General features: G+C 45.3%; 1 protein-coding gene across 1 annotated transcript in view; it reads right to left on the minus strand.

Annotated features, from left to right (window-relative positions):
- FHIT (fragile histidine triad diadenosine triphosphatase) overlaps positions 1-11,273 on the minus strand; it is a 29,395-nt gene extending 18,122 nt beyond the window's left edge. Inside the window, exon 1 of the mRNA XM_077452553.1 lies at positions 11,108-11,273. The gene's annotated coding sequence lies outside the window, so the exon portion shown is untranslated. The remainder of the gene's footprint in view (positions 1-11,107) is intronic.
- Positions 11,274-13,528: the final 2,255 nt, after the last annotated feature.

The following is a 13,528-nucleotide window of genomic DNA, read 5'->3' on the forward strand; positions in this document are numbered from 1 at the left end:
TTGAGAGTCTTCTCGAATCGGGATGTGTAGATATGCGTCCCTTAGATCGAGAGAGGCCATGAAACAATTTGGAGGGAGTACTGATCTCACTGTAAAAATTGTTTCCACCCGGAATTTCTTGTAAGTTACCCACTTGTTCAGTAACTTCAGATTCAAAATCAACCGGAATTTGCCTGACGGTTTCCTCACTACAAACACGTGCGAATAGAAACCGTGACTTATTTCTTGTGGCGGGACTGGCACTAGAACCCTGTGATCTATTAAATCCCCAATTTGCGACAGCAAAGCTGTCGCTTTCTGGGGATCCTTGGGAGGCTTGGTCAGACACATCCTTGCAGGTGGGATGTGCTTGAACTGTATTTTGTAACCCTCCCTGATAATCCTCAGAATAAAAGAGTTTGGGGTAGCGTTTTCCCACTGTGGGAGGAACTGCCCCAGTCTCCCCCCCCACAGGAACCAAGTCACTGGGATTTAGTGTTTTTTTTTAGAAGAGGAAAAGAGATTGCCTTTCTGTTTTCCTCCCATCCACTGTTTCTTAGGGGTTGACTCCTTAGAGGTCTGTCCTTGTGACTGTCCCTGCCTTGGAGGATGAAAAAAGCGTTTACCTGTAGTCTTTTTAGATTTGACAGGAAAGGCCTTCTTCTTGTCCGCAGTACGGTCCAGGACTTTCTCAAGATCCTGCCCGAACAAAAGGTCTCCCTCAAAGGGGATGCCACATAACCTCACTTTTGTTGCCGAGTCTCCTGACCAAGACTTCAACCAAAGTGCCCTGCGAGATGAATTTACGAGGGCAGCGGTCCTGGCTGACAATTTAACAGACTCCGCAGAGGCATCTGCTATATAACCTGCTGCTTTATGTAGCATAGGAAGGGAATCCAGAATTTCCTTTCTGGAGGTCCCCCCTTCCAAATGGCCTTGTAATTGTTCCAGCCAGACCTCCAAGTTGCGAGCCACTATTGTCGTGGCCATTGCAGGTTTTAAATTATTCATGGTTACTTCCCATGACCTCTTCAGCAGTACCTCCATCCTTTTATCCATGGGTTCCTTAAGAACACCCATGTCCTCAAAGGCGAGGTCTGTTGATTTTGCATACTGGGAAAAAGCTGCGTCTACCTTGGGCACTTTGTTCCAAACACAAGGGGGGTCCTCGCTGAAGGGGAATCTCCGCTTCATACTTTTAGGAAAAAATAGCTTTTTCTCTGGCTCCTCCCACTCTTTTTTGATCAAATCTATCAGTGTGCTATGAACTGGAAAGACCCTAACTGAATCTGTCTTTAAGGTCTGATACATCCGGTCATGCAAGGACAGGGAGACTGGCTCTTCTCTAATTTCGAGCGTCTCATAAATCACCCCCAGTAAGGCATTAACCTCCTCAAGTGAGAGCCTGTATCTGGGAGAGCTTGACCCTTGAACAGGAACATCTCTGGATGATGCCGCCTCACTTAGGCCATCCAGAGAATCAAATTCCTCCTCCCCTGATTCGTCACCTTCCACTGGGGTGGAAGCAGAGGGAACTGCGGCTGGTTTTGGGGTTTCAAGGTTCGCTAACATTGCTTTGATGGACTCCATTTCTTTCTGTACTCCAGAAATCAAATCCTTACAAGCTCCCGTAGCTTCCTTATAGACCAATTTGCCTATGCATGGTTTGCAAAGGGGCTTAGACCATCCTTCTTTTAATTTACTCATACATGAAGGACATCTGTTCTTCCCCCCTGACCTCTCTGGTTCTTTGGGGAGAGCCTAAGGCAAGAGAAGGAGAGAAGAAGGAAGGGAAAAACAGACAAGCTAACGTTAGTGAAACCTTAGCAAAATAGGACGCCTTCACCAAACACCTATGTGCACCCCACCAACCGCTAACAGGATTCGCAAGACTCTTTAGTCCGGATCCTGTTTGAGAGAGGGAGGGAGGAAAAACACACCTGGACCATTTCAGAATGCCTTTGCATTGATTAGTCCATCACTCCCCCCCCCCCCCCTCTCTCCCAGCCCTGTAGGTACAAGACACCTCTGTGTTTTTCTACCTGAGCTGGTTCGACTCCACTGCCACTCTCCACTGCATCCATATTCGATCGGAATCTTGCCTAACCGCCTGGAGGCTTTTCCCTTCGTAAGCGATGCAGCATGAACGCTATGTGGCCGAGGCTTTTTAAAATAGCCGCCAAGGTCCCGAACGTCCACGCTCGCCGCGCGACCCGGAAACGGTAGTGGATTGCCGGAAGTCCTCTATCCTCCTCCTGCATTCCACAGGCCGGAACTCTATGCCTGTGCCCACCCCCCACCTGACTTCGTGCCCAATTTTGAACCTATTGTCAGACGGGGAAACGACAGCCCTCCCCGGGCTTCAGAAGGAGAACGCCGGTTCGTAGCTGCTGTCAACCCGACCGGAGGACTTCAGATGTCTGTTACCCACAACAGGTACCCAGAACTCTTTCCCCGTCTCTTATGGGCTATCCCACCGTCAGGGGAAGGAGAGCTCCTGATCCAGCCTCCTCCTCCGGTGGAGGAAACACAAAGACTGAAGGGGAAGGGACGGAGACCGCCCTTTAAAGATCTGGTTTGTGTTTCCTGCCTCTGGAGGTGGAGCCTATCTCTCTAGTGCTGTCCTGGACAGACGACTAGAGAAAAAAGTGTTATCAGAAGTAGTTTTTAAGTACAGCGTGCAGAATCTACAGAGAGTAACAGAGGAAATCATTTTTATAGGAGAGTCCTTACTAGAAGTTTTGAGGTTTTATTTGTACACCCCCCCACTGTCTACAATGTAGCGGACAAAGTAGAGTAAGACACTAGAAAACTTTTGCCTGAATGTTTTATTATATTTTATCAAGCCCCTAAGTGGATGTTGGACTCTCTCCCTATGGGAATTGGTTTGGGAGTGTGTTACTCACTTTTGTCTCAGCAGCTGAATTCCTAAAGCCAGGTGACTTGTGGATTGTTAAGAGACATTTATATATAAGGAATTTTTTGGAGACTCAATACAGCATCTATTTCATGTACAGTTTTGCAAAACTCGAAGGAAAAGTCACCTGGATCCACACCAGACACTGCAAAAATGACTAAATTAAAGAAATCTCTGCGTTTGATTTGTTTCCCTCTTGCGGTCACAGTTTAGGGTACTTTTTGATTCAATTACTTTAATTGTAAGGGATATATATATTTGAAAAGTAGTTAAGCCATGTTGAAGTCATATTTGTCTTTTGTACCTCTTCCATTGTATGTAGAATTGTCTGTGTTTACATATGCTGATAAGTCAGCATACCAACAATTAAACTAGAAGGCCATTCTGGCCACAGGAGTGTACAGCCAGTACTCTGTAAATATGTCTTATCAATCATTTGTTTTTCACAATGAAAAGTAATTTTGTAATGAAAAAAGATGCTCAGCTATTACTTTCTCCACAATGGAGTTTTTGCCTCTTTGGCCAGGACTACCTCCACCTAAGCGTGTGGAGGTTCCAGGTTAAAGGTGATAGCAAGTATGGTTAGTGATCAAAATATTGATCAAAAGAGGAGACTGTAATGGAAATTTGTAGGTTCTGTATATAATTGTATTCTATTTTATATGTATTGCACAATGACCTCACTGTGCACACGGCACTAAATGTTTTCAGTACATGTTTTGCATTCTTTCGAGTTCTGATTAGAATTAGCCTGCCTATGTAACGCCCCTTGTTACCATAAACGTACAATTGTAATATTAACGTGATACCTACGTAATCATGTGTATAAAAACCTTCACATGCGTCATAATAAAGGAGAATGGTTATTTGGAAAGATGCTGAGTGTATCTTGTGTCTGTTCCCTACTGCAGTAGTTATTATTCATTTGGAACCACTAATCAATATGAGGATAGGAGTTGCCTATCTATAAAATATCCATTTCAAAATGGCATAGATATATTCCCTATTTTGTAGATGCTATAACTTTTGTCACTCTTTGTTTATAGCGCAAACAATAAAAACTGCAGAGATAATCAAATACCACCAAAAGAAGCTCTATTTGTAGGGAAAAAAAGGACATACATTTTGTTTGGGTACCACATTGCATATCCAAGCAATTGTTAAAGTGACGCAGTGCCATATAGCATAAAATGGCCTGGTCAGGAAGGGGGCAAATCCCACTGAAGTGGTTAAAGAGGGCCCTGGCTCTCGCTGCTGCGCCTCCGTACCTCGGTGCCTCTAGGCTTCTGTATATGAGATCATGTCTTCTTGATTTGTCCAGCTGCAGCCACCAGGACAGGAGGCAGCACTGAGCAGCGTGGGAGCGGCCGACGCCTACCCGCTCACCAATTCTCTCTTTCCTTTGGCTCCACCTCCTTGCAGTGACACTTCTCACCTTTCATCATGCCCCTCATTCTCAAGCTCGAAAGTTGGGAGGTACGTTCTGTATGTATGGACTTTGCACAGTACCAATTATTTTGCCTAGTATGCTGCGTAAAAAAATAAATCAATGAGTGTGCCGCCTTCCACAAGATGGTGCCCCTCTGCACCTGCTCAGTAAGATTTGCTAGTACAGTGCACAACCAATCTCACTGAGCAATGTTCATGAAAACTGTACGAAGGCAAAACTGAAATCCGGTTCAATTCTCAAAGGATCAAGGATGCGATTGCTTACTATGAGCAACACACAGGTTTTCCTTTTTCCAGTCTTTATGAATTTGGAGCAATTTGTGTTATTTTTATTTTATTTTTTATGTTATTTGACCGCTTGCCGACCACCTCACTCCAATATACGTCGGCAGAATCGCATACCTGTACGTTGCCCTTTAAGAGGCGGCCAGTAGGTGCACGTGCCCACGGCAAGCTCCGTGAGTTGAGTCGCAGGGATTCCCACGATCGCCTCACGGGGGAGGAAGAAGAGGGAGATGCTAATGTAAACAAGCATCTCCTTGTTCTGCCTAGCGACAGTGTCACTGATCTCTGCTCCGATCACAGGGAGCAGAGATGTGTCACACACAACCACACCCCCCACAGTTAGAAACATGCCCCAGGACATAATTAACCCCTACATTGTCACCTAGTGGTTAACCCCTTCACTGCCAGTGTCATTTACACAGGAATCAGTGCATTTATATAGCACTGATTGCTGTATAAATGACATTGGTCCCAAAAATGTTTGATGTGTCTGCTATAATGCCGCAGTCACGATAAAAATCGATGATTGCCGCCATTTAAAAAAAAATAAAAAATAATTATTAATAAAAATTACATAAAACTATCCCCTATTCTGTAAACGCTATAACTTTTGCGCAAACCAATCAATAATCGGTATAATTGCGTTTTTTTTTTTTACCAAAAATATGTAAAAGAATACGTATTAGCCAAAACTGAGGAAAACATTTTTTGGGGGGATATTTATTATAGCAAAATGTAAAAAAATTCTGTGTTTTTTTTTAAATTGATGCTATTTTTTTGTTTATAGTGCAAAAAATAAAAACCACAGGGGCGATCAAATACCACCAAAAGAAATCTCTATTTGTGGAGGAAAAAAAAGGATGTCAATTTTGTTTGGGAGCCATGTCGCACGACCGCGCAATTGTCAGTTAAAGCAACGCAGTGCCTAATCATAAAAAGTGCTCTGGTCAGGAAGGGGATAAATTCTTCTGGGGCTGAAGTGGTTAAAAAGACTTAGTACCTGCTGCTGAACCGCCCCCCCCCCCAAACAAAAAATGATCTACCTGTAGGTACTGGAAATATCATCTTTAGCATGGTTTAGGAGATATGTACCATATACGCGAGCGCCGGCGTCATCGGCGCATGCGCACTATAGAAAGGGCACTATCGTGCCCTTTCTATAGGGTGCGTGCCATGAACTGTGGCTCCAGTGTGCATGTGACTGGAGTGATGTTACGCCAAAGAGCCGGAGTCCAGGCCCTGGAAGGAAAAGGAGTGAAGATGGACGTGGCCACCAGTGGGGACATCGCTTCAAATGCATTATACGATGCATACTAGCCCATTATGCTTTTACTTTGCAGGTGAATAAAGAGGAAGTAAAACCCATCAGGGTTTAAAAAAAAAATAAATAAATAAATCCCTTTAGCACCATTGGGCGGAAGTGATGTTTGACGTCGCTTCCATCATCCAATAGTATGGAGCCGAGTGGGAGCCATCTTTCCCTCACTTGGCATCCAACCTCAGAGGAGAAAGGACCATCTCCGATGGCTCCAGTAAGCGGCAGAGACTGCCAGGGAGCATCACTTCTCCCACCGCCAATAAAAGTGATCTCAGGGGAACATTTCCCATCGGAAAATCCGATTGTGTGTACGCGACATTAAGGCCTGTACACACGATACGAAAATCGGAAGTAAAATTTCATCCGAACGATCACATAGTTAGCATGGTGCTTTCAACAGCCAATTCCGTTTTTTTGTCTGACAAAAACTGGATGTGCAGACTATATATTTTTTGTTGTACGTGAACTCAACGTCCGATTTACGTTTAATTAGTACAGTTTTCATCTGAAAATTAGTTTAAGAGCAAGACTACGTGTGCTCAGAAATGAAAGAATACATACAAAACTATTCAACACATTACGTCACTTCTGAAGTTGAATTCTGTCATATGAGATTTTTTGTATGGTTTGTAACCTCTTCAATTTTGACACGAGACTAGCAACAACAAAAAAAACGGACAAACGGTCGTCTGAAAATCTGATGTGTATGAGGTTTTAGGGTTCTGAGAATGCAAAAGGTATTTTTGACTTATAAAACAAGAATAACAATGTACATAAATATAGGAGATACCTATCCGCCTCCAAAACTTACATGAGTGAAAATTGTAATTCCTAAAATAAAATGTCAGTTAGATGAGGCAGTTGCATAGCACATTTAGATGACAGCAAGCACCAGCTATTTATGCTGCAGATCTGACACTAGGCATACAGGTATATCAGCTGTATATAGAAAAATACTGGCATACATACTGTATATTCTCATTGTTCGAGCACATTGCCCCATGCGGTTCCACAAGATTCACATGAAACTAAAGCCAAGAACAAAACATGTACAATCTTGCATCTTACCAGTCTTTTGATGCGATGGCTTAACCGCTTGCCGACCAGCGCCGTCATTTTACTACGGTTGGTCGGCACAATCCCGCGAACCGTCGTGGCTATAGGTCAGCTTGCATGACCAGGATAGCAGGCATGCGTGCACCTGCTGCACAGCGGGGGTGCTGATGCTCTTAGCCAATGATAGCGATGACTGCCAGCCATGAGCAATCGCCAGCAGGAGAGACAGAACAGGGACGAGTGTGTGTAAACACACACTTCCCTGTTCTGAGAGGAGTGACAGATCGTGTGTTCCCATTAGCTAGGAACCATGAGCCGTCATTTCCTCTAGTCAGTCCCCTCCCTCTTCATAAAAGATATGTATAACGATTTTTGCTTTAAAGAGTTAGATTAGTCTTAGAATGTGTCTGCCAGTAGATTTAGAGTTAGTTCTATGCTGAACGTCTATCTTTTTTTTGGGGGCTTTTTCACCTGTATTGTCACCTAGTAATCATGCCAGTAACACGCTTTGTCCTAGGACAGTGATGGTGAACCTTGGCATCACAGATGTTTTGGAACTACATTTCCCATGATGCTTATGCACTCTGCAGTGTAGTCGAGCATCATGGGAAATGTAGTTCCAAAACATCTGGGGTGCCAAAGTTCGCCATCACTGCCCTAGGGTAACAACGCTCACTCACCATATTTTATCTATAGAAAAGCATTATTATCACTCTAGAACAAGGTATGTGGTAGGACAACTAAACACATCCCCCTCTCCATTAGGCTGCATTCACATTCAGTAGTCGTATAAATGCATGTTTTTTTTTTGCACGACACATAGGGCTGCTTATTCATTTGAATGGGCTTCCCTACACGTGCCAAAGAAGCTCCTGCTTTTAGGTGTAGAGCTTTGCACATTTGGTGGCCACGTTTGGGGTGCCATTAACAACGAATGGCATTGCAACTTGTGTTCACAGAATGTGCAGCTATGAATGGAGCCTTATGCCGCGTACACACGTAGCCGACTATCCGACGGACTTAGTCTGGCGGACTTCCCGCCAGACTGTCCGTCGGACTTTCCGAACGAGCTACTTGCCCACGCACTGCACTTTTACAGCGGACTAATACGGCGTACTAAGTCCGCCGTACTATCCGCCCTATTTTTGAAATGAACGGACTCGCCCACACACGCGGAGGAAAGTCCGCTCATTTCAAGTGCGTCTCCAGGTAGACGGGGCCCGCGAAGGAGACGTCGCAGGCCCCGCCACCTGGTATGGACTTAAAGGGGAACTGCAACGCCGAAAAAAATCGGCGTGGGGGTCCCCCCAGGTCCACATCAGAGCCTTGTCTGAGCACGCTACCCGGCCGGCCAGGAAAGGGGGGGGGACGAGCGCCCCCCCTCCGAGCCATACCAGGCCGCGTGCCCTCAACATGGGGGGTGCCGTGGGGGGGGGGGGGGCGCGCAGCCCCCCCCCACCCCAAAGCACCTTGTCCCCATGTTGATGAGGACAAGGGCCTCTTCCCGACAACCCTGGCCGTTGGTTGTTGGGGTCTGCAGGCGGGGGGCTTATCGGAATCCGGGAGCCCCCTTTAAAAAGGGGGCCCCCGGATACCGGCCCCCCACCCTATGTGAATGAGTATGGGGTACAATGTAGCCCTACCCATTCACCTGTAAAATAAAGTACAAAAAAAAAAACAACACACAAGATAAAATAGTTTATTGCACAGCTCCGGGGGTCTTCCGTCTTCGGGGGTCTTCTCGCTGGACTCCTCCGCTATCTTCTTCTAGCTCTTTTGCTAGCGGAGGAGCCCGGCTTTCTTCCTCGACGCGGCCTCTTCCGACTTCGGGGGTCTTTTCCCCCTCTTCGGTTCTTCTGCCGAGCCACCGCGCCTTCTTCTAGCTCTTTTACAGGCGGTGGCCCGGTTTTCTGTCGCCGCCACCTTCCGTTCTTCTTCTTCTTCTCCTGGAGATGTTGACTCGTCGCTCTCACCAGCCGCAATGCCAGGGACGTGCTGCGTGGCAACTTATATAGGGACAAGGGGTGGGGTCATCGGTTGATGTCACATGGCGACAGTCCCAGCATCCTCCGGGACTGTGACATTGTAAGGGGGCGGGGTCACCATGTGACATCAACCGATGACCCTGCCCCTTGTCCCTATATAAGTCGCCGCGCAGCGCGTCCCTGGCATTGCGGCCAGAGAGAGCGTCGAGTCAACATCTCAAGAAGAAGAAGAAGGAGAAGGAGACGGAGAAGGAGAAGGAGAATTCCGATAAGCCCCTGACAACCAACGGCCAGGGTTGTCGGGAAGAGGCCCTTGTCCTCATCAACATGGGGACAAGGCACCCCCCATGTTGAGGGCACGTGGCCCGGTACGGCTCGGAGGGGGAGGGGCGCTCGCTCGTCCCCCCCCTTTCCTGGCCGGGTAGTGTGCTCAGACAAGGCTCTGATGTGGACATGGGGGGACGCCCACGCCGATTTTTTTCGGCGTTGGGGTTCCCCTTTAAGTCCATACCAGGTGGCGGGGCCAGCGACGTCTCCTTCGTGGGCCCCGCCTACCTGGACTATTCTCTGGGTGGGAAAAGTCCGTTCATTTCAAAAGTACGGCGGACTGGCATACACACGGCCGGAATGTCTGCCCAAATGCGAGTCCGGCGGAAAGATTGGAGTGCAAAACTACTTTCTAAGTCCGCCGTACTTTCGGATCAAAAAAGTATGCCGGAGGCTACACGCGGTGGGATTGTCTGGCGGACTTGAGTTTGCCGGACTTTTCCACCCAATTGTTTGATCGTGTGTACGCGGCATTAGGAATGAAGCATACAAGGGTCATGTATGTGCAGCTGCAGGGCATGCCTCTGCCTATGATTGGCTGTTTGCTTCCTGCTGAGATCCCTGCTCTCTATAACATAGGCTGAGATGTTCTGAACTTCCCAGAGGTGACCTGAGAGGGCTGATTACACTTAAGATAAGAATGCAGAATACACAAGAATTTTAATTTTCTTGGCAGGGTCAACAGGTTTTTGTTCTTGATTTTGCAAAGAATTGTGGGAAAAAATGACAACTTCAAAAAACTCATCATGCCTCTTACTAAATACCTTGGAATGTCTTCTTTCCAAAAAGGGGTCATTTGGGGGGTATTTGTACTTTTCTGGCATGTTAGGGTCTCAAGAATTGAGATAGGCCGTCAGTCCTTCAGGTGTGATCAATTTTCAGATATTGGCACCATAGCTTGTGGACTCTATAACTTTCACAAAGACCAAATAATATCCACCAATTTGTACTTATTTTTACCAAAGATATGTAGTAGTATAAATTTTGGCCAAAATTTATGAAGAAAAAATTTCTAATCTGCTAAATTTTCTAACAGAAACAAAGAAAAATTCGTTTTTTTACAGAATTTTCGGTATTTTTTCTTTTATAGCACAAAAAAAAAAAAACCCAGCGGTGATTAAATACCACCAAAAGAAAGCTCTATTTGTGTGAAAAAAAGGACAAAAATTTCATATAGGTCCAGTGTTGCATGACTGAGTAATTGTCATTCAAAATGCGAGAGCACCGAAAGCTGAAAATTGGTCTGGTTATTAAGGGTGTTTAAGTGCCCAGTGGTCAAGTGGTTAAAATAGAAAGAAAATGATGTTTTTTTTCAAAATTTACGCTCTTTTTCGCTTATATCACAAAAAATTAAAAACGGATTTGTCAATAAATACCACCAAAATAAAGCTCTATTTGTGTGAACAAAACAATATAAACGTCATTTGCATACAGCGTAGCACAACCGCACAATTGTCATTGAAAATGCGAGAGCGCTGAAAATTGGTCTGGGAAGGAAGGGGGCGAAAGTGCCTGGTATTGTAGTGGTTCAAGGAGGCGAGGGGGTGATACAAATACTGTGACATGTTTTACCTCAAAGCAAGGAATGTATTAACGTTAACAAATTTCCTGTCTTTACAACCACTTTAACAGACTAATGGGGATCAAATAGAAGTTCATTGTTAAAACTTACATACATAATTCCTTTTTTTTTGGTGAACCTTGTTCTGTTTCTATCCCTGTGTAAATCAACACAAAGCCAACCTACTATATGCAAATAAAGCTTCAGTAGAGAAGGTTTCATTCTCCTACCTGCCAGTGTCCTTTATACTGAACTCAGGATATGTTACTGTCCTGACTACACAGCAAACTTCTCTGGCAATTTGTGTTCTGTTGAGCCCCAGTCACTGCACATTGCACACAGTCAAACAATCAGGTTACTTCCTGGTCTGTGTCACGTGATGTTGCATCATCCGTCCCATCATGCGTCTCCCCTTAAAGGAACATATCACCTTCTGATGCATAGTGTGTAGTGATGGGAAGTTCGGATCTTTAAAATGAATCGGTTCATTTCGAACTGCTCACTGAAATGAACCGATTCAATGAATCGATTCTTCGGTTCTTCGGTTCACTTGCTGAGTCTACTGACAAGCAAGTGAACCGAAGCTCTGATTCAACCTTCTTAAATGAGTAGAATCAGAAGACTGATTCACACAGAAGGTTGGCAGGTCCTGGTAATGTTTACTATGATTTAGTTCATCGGCGCAGAGCACAATTGTTGTCAATTGACAATTATTCCATTGTTGTCAGATTAGCGCAGTGTCATGAATTTTGGTGATACACAAACAGCTGTGTTAGGCTGGGTTCACACTTGTGTGATGCGGGAACCCTGCGATTCCACGACAGGTTCCTGCATCGCACCCAACTCGCACGACAGTTCACAACGACATATGCGAACTGCTGGGGAGTGTCATACAATGTTAATGGCACCCCATTTCAGTTCGCATGTCGCACTGCGAAGTGTCAGTTTGGACATGAATCGGATCGCATGAGTGCTATGCGATCCGATTCTAGTGCGGACCAAAAAAAGGGTCCTGTGCGAGTTTAGTCCGAATGCGATACGATTTCAACCATACTATCTGTATTGCTGAAATCGCATTGCACGGACACCGCCTGTGATTTGCACTGCAGTGCAAATCGCATGCTATTTTGCACTATGCTGCAGTGTGAACCGGCCCTGAGCCTAGGTTTCCGCAAATTTGATGGATAGCAATGTTACCTGTGAAGTTGCCCCAGAATGCAGTTCACATGCACACAAACCCCGCTTTTTCATTTAGGCTCTGTTTCCACTTGTGCAACTTGTCCTGCGACTTGGGACTGCAAAGTTGCATGACAAGAAGTACCCGATTTCCAATGAGTACCATTCATATCTGTGCGACTTCAAGTCACAGCGACTTCAAAGTAGTCCCTGCACTACTTTGGTCCCATTGTAATGTGACTTGAGGTCCATAAACCTCCAGAATACACAGGCATGGCTTCAAGTCGCGGCAGAATCAATGCAACTTTCTGGCTTTTCAGGCTAACGCAGCCTGAAAGTTGCACAATTCTGCCGCAATTTTGATGCGACTTTAAAGCAATGCCTGTGTATTCCGGAGGTCTATGGATCTCAAGTTGCATCAAAGTGGGACCAAAGTAGTGCAGAGACTACTTTGAAGTCGCACAGATACGAATAATACTCATTGGAAATCATAGAGTACAAAGTCGCAGGACAAGTTGCACAAGTGGAAATGGAGCCTAAATGAAAAGTGGGTTTTTGTGCATGTGAACTGCATTCTGATGGGCCAACTTCCCAGTTAACATTGCTAGCCATCAGATTTTCCCATAGTCTTTACAGCGCATGCACAGGAATGATGATCAGATTTTACTACCACTACCATGGGCGAAGTACCCCTGGCAGTAAAATCCAATCGTTAAGGCTATTTTCACACTTGTGCGACTTGAAAGTCAAGTGCTTTTGCCATGATTTTTGCCACGACTTGAAGCGATGTCTGTGTAATCTGGAGGTCTCTGCCACAAGTCGCATCAAAGTCAGACAAAAGTAGTACAAAAACTACTTTGAAGTCGCACAGATATGAACTGAACTCGTTGGAAATCATGGGGTGTGACTTGTCATGTGACTTTGCAGTCTCAAGTCGCAGGACAAGTCGCATGAGTGTGAAAGGTCCTTAGGCTGTTCGTACCACCTGATCACTGCTGCTACCTCATTGGTTTAGTGTATTGTTTTACTGGTGGTGACTCATGGTTCTTTCAGTGTACTGTGTTCTAAAAACTGATACGATTCTTTAACTCGGTAACTTGTTCGATTCTTTAACTCGGTAACTTGTACGATTCTTTAACTCGGTGTACTGTGCACTCCTGGCTCTTGTTTTAAGTTTGTATCCAGTTCCTGAGTATCACTGTGCTTCGAGTCAGCTGATTGGTTGCAGGGAGGGGCCGAGCTCTCTCACTCTAGGATCATATTACCACTGCCAGCTCTGCTGCTCTGCTATGTACTGAGTGCAGAGTGAACTGTTTCAAACGAATCAGTTCACTGAAAAGAATCGATTCATCCAGTTCACTAAAAAGAACCGGTTCAAAAGAACGATTCGTTCATGAACTGGACATCACTAATAGTGTGCTCATTTCATTGATAAAGTGTACATGGCATTGCACCAACATATGCTGTATATAGTT

This window comes from Lithobates pipiens, unplaced genomic scaffold (genome assembly GCF_037356315.1).
Source record: "Lithobates pipiens isolate NorthernLeopardFrog02 unplaced genomic scaffold, aLitPip1_a1.2 Scaffold_23, whole genome shotgun sequence".
Classification (NCBI taxonomy): Eukaryota; Metazoa; Chordata; class Amphibia; order Anura; family Ranidae; genus Lithobates; species Lithobates pipiens.